A 4,286-nucleotide genomic window follows, 5' to 3' on the forward strand; every position below is an offset into this window, starting at 1 on the left:
ACAGACTTGTAAAGAATAATGATAATCTACCTCCATATTTGTTGTACACCCATGAGAACATGTAGGGTAGTGGAGGAACAGCATAATATATATTGAGCTACCCATGACTTACATGTTGTAGGAAGTGTAGTCACATGTTTAATAGGACTGTGTTTAAAAGTATATACAGCAGGGCGGTGATAGTACATGCCTTTAATTCAAGCATTTGGGAGGCAGAGGTAGGCAGATCTCCAATTTTGAGAGGCCTACTGGTCTACAGAGAGAGTCCCAGGACAATCAAAGAAATCTTGTCTCAAACAAAACAAAACAAAACAAAACATGTACAGTGAATAGTAGTGTTGATATGTGAGGGATGCAGAGCCTCTCTGTGTTCATTCCTGATGAAACTGTTCATTGGATAAAAATTTCGCTTCCCCCACCACATCACTAGTTGTGTGATTTATGTGTCTACTAAATAGGCATTTTATTTCAGCTTTACAAAACCTTAACAGAGTCTATCCTTTTGAAATAACTTAATGCCAATAACTTCATGCTTTGAGAATTTGGAAGGCTCTTTCATCTGGGAAGCAAATGTACTTGCATTAATTTCTTTGATTTGCCTTTTTTGTTTGTTTGCTTGAGAAAGGGTTTCACTCTATGGCCCTGCATGTCCTGGAGCTTGGTAGACCAGGCTGGCCTTGAACTCACATAGGTACACCTGCCTCCTGAGTACTATGATTAAAGGCAAGCACCACATGCCGGGCAGTGGTGGCCCACGCCTATAATCCCAGCATTTGGGAGGCAGAGGCAGGTGGATTTCTGAGTTCGAGGCCAGCCTGGTCTACAGAGTGAATTCCAGGACAGGCAGGGCTACACAGAGAAACCTTATCTAGAGAAACAAACAAACGAACAAACAAAGACAAATACCACCATCACCATGCCTACCTGGCTCTTTGATTGTTCTTACCACCAACTGGTAGTTTCTACTTTGGTCATCTTTCTGATGTCACTTCTGATTTGAGGCTTTAATAATCCACAGGGCAAGTTGGTGCTTGGCCATTGAGTCCTTGGTTTCTTTATTTTGCTCTGGGTAAAGTTAGAAGGCCTTTCATCTCTGTCTTCAAGCCTACATTGATTTTATATACATTAACATGGAAATTATGAATATAGGTAGAAGGATAGAGTGTCAAAGAAAAGATTTCTTTGTAATAAAAAAGAATATTTATTTCAGTTTTTACAGATGTCAAGGCTATAAAGCCTCAAGACAGTTTTAAAACTTCTACAGTAATCTAGGCACATGCTGTCATCTAGTGGCAATGTTTGAGAAAGCAAGATACTGCCTTGGTGACAAGATTGAAGTATATTGTTCCATGCTAGCTCCTATGACAAAATACTTTAGCAGGATAATTTGTAAGCAACAGAAATTGCTTACTTTCTTGGTATTGGGACATGTAAATTTAGTGTGCCAGCAGATTTTGGACCTGGTGGTGGATTCTCTCTCCTTTGAAGACAGTACCCTTTTGCCATAGTAGAAAGGGTTAAAGGGCCCTCTTAAGGCTTTTTGCCAACTTCCCTTCAGAATTCTAATCTTATTTGTGAAAATAGAGCCCTTCCAAAGACCATGACATTGTAGTATTATAACATCGGAGGTTTAGTTTTATCTGGGCACTGCAAAACAGTCATACCATAGCATTACTTTATATACAGTGACTGCTGTGGGCAAAAGGCAGTAAAAAGCTGTTGGAACACAAGGTAAAGTATACTGTTCTGATTCTAGATATTATAGGAGGATTATCAAGAGAAGCAGCCAACAGAAGACATCTGCACCTGGGTCTGTTTGTTATATTGAATCACCTTATATGACTATTAATTAACTCATCTGCTTTTACTTGGCGTTTACCAGCCTGGGACCCACTTGCTTCTTCTAATGCATTTGTAAGTCTAACTGCAGTAAGGCTTGGACTACAGAGAGGGTTTTTAATAGCAAAATCTGGATCAATCAAGTTTCTACGGGGAAAAGTAGAACTATTAGGATATGTGTATACATTCACATACATATATCCACAAATACACTCATATACTTATAAGGAATTGATTCACTTGAATACAGAGGCCAATATATTTGAAAAGATACAGTTATCAAACTGGAGAGCTAGGAGAGCCAAGAGAGTATGTGGTTCCAGCCCAAGTATAAAGGCCTGAGAATGGGAATGATAATCGGGTAGCTTAAGTTTGAAAGTCAGCCGGCTTTCAAACTATGATGTTCCAGTTGCAGGGCAAGAAAAGGGTGATGTCTCAGCTGTAAGGCACATGGGCAGGAGGATTTGGCCCTTCCTGTGATTGTTTGCTACATCCAGGCTTTCAACTCCTTCCATGGTGCCTTCCTTGTTCTGAAGGATATTACAGTTAATACCTGGTTTTAATGTCCCAAGCTCTTGCTGTTTGATGTCATACATCATCTCAAGACTCAGTCAGCAAGAAGGCTCCCACCAAATGCAGACTTCTAACCTCTGGAACCCACAATAAGCTTCTTTTCTTTCCTTACTCAGTAAGATTGTGATATTTTGTTACTATCAATGGAAAATTAATTAGGTATAAAAAATTAATTACAAAGGGCAATAATCTCACTCCAAATCGTTCTCACAGGCTCCTTCTGAAGAATCGTTAACAAAGCGTCTTGTACCTTATAGCCTACCCAAATTGACATCAAATTAACCCTCACACAGTGTGTGGCTTTTTTCACTGTACTGGAATCATTTCACAACTTTAAAGTTCTGGACTACTTATATCATCGTAATGCCAAATCATTGTGGCTTATAGATACTAGGGGGAGAAAGATTGTCCCATCCCCTTTTTGTTTGTCTTTGTTTCCTGGCCACTACATCTTCCCTCTTGTCCTGTCTCATTGCAGGTACAAAGGCAATGGGGACAACTAACTATGGACTGAAACCACAGAAAACCCGAGCTAAATAATTTTTCTAAGTTGATTATGTCAAATATTTTGTCGCAACAATAGAAAGCTGACCAGTAATTTATATGTGAAAATCTTGGAATGAGATTAACATTCCACCAAGTAGATTCCGTGAAGCAAACTCCCTGCTGTGGTTGCCCATTTTGCGTATAAATTCAATTGCTGGGGCTGGGGTGATGGTGTAGTGGTTAAAAGTATGATTGTGTGATTGTTTTTCCAGAGGATTTGGGTCCATTTTCCAATACTCCTATGCAAGCCTCTGTAACTTCCGAGGATCTGTCGCCCTCTCCTGGCATCGATGGGTACTACATGAATGTATTGCACCAATATATATGTAGGTAAAAAACTCATACACATAAGATAAAATAAATCTAAAAAGAAAAAAAAATACTTGATTGCTCCCTTTATCCCATGATGAAAAGCACTTAATTACAGTCCACTGCTCTATATCTATATCTACGGCTTGATACTTCTTTGAACTGTTTGTTTCGTGTTAAGCAGTTTACACAAAATTTCCCTAGTTTACAGAGAAAACAATAGGTCCAACCAAGTTTTTAATATTTACACTTTCGTATACTTCAGAATTGAATCAGGAAAAACAGTAGGCAAGAAACTAGAATTAATTTTTTTTGTTTTTGTTTTGTTTTTCGAGACAGGGTTTCTCTGTGTAGCCCTGGCTATCCTGGAACTCACTCTGTAGACCAGGCTGGCCTCGAACTCAGAAATCCACCTGCCGCTGCCTCCCAAGTGCTGGGATTAAAGGTGTGTGCCACCACTGCCTGGCTACAATTAAATTTTAATGCAGTAGGTAACAGAGCTGGTTTGCCATCGGCCTCTGTTTTCTTCTACAATAGCTGACATCTTTGTTCAGAACTTGCTGAGGCTCTTGGGCTTAATTTCTGCACATTTCTTTGCATTCTCTTGTTACTTTTAGAAAGAAACATCACACAGTCTGAATTCAAAAATTCCTTCTTTGACATGTTCTATGATGGTGCAAATTTGCATAAACTTCTACAGGGTGGGTCTTTTGTTTCTCGATGCCATGTACTTTATTTGTGTAAGGAATGTAAATGCCCTTGAGATAACTTTACCAACGTATGATTATGTATTTAATTACATTTTTCTTTTTTTAGGTGCTAGAAATCAAAGCAAGGCCGTGAGCACACTAGGTGAATGCTTTAGTATTGAGCTATACCTCCAACCCTGTGTATTGCAAAATCAATAACTTGTTTGTAAGATCTTAATTCAAATAAAAGGTACTATGTGTACTATAATTAATAGAAAAGAGCCGGGAGGTGGCGCACGCCTTTAATCCCAGCACTTGGGAGGCAGAGGC

This window comes from Mastomys coucha, chromosome X (genome assembly GCF_008632895.1).
Source record: "Mastomys coucha isolate ucsf_1 chromosome X, UCSF_Mcou_1, whole genome shotgun sequence".
In the NCBI taxonomy this organism is placed as follows: domain Eukaryota; kingdom Metazoa; phylum Chordata; class Mammalia; order Rodentia; family Muridae; genus Mastomys; species Mastomys coucha.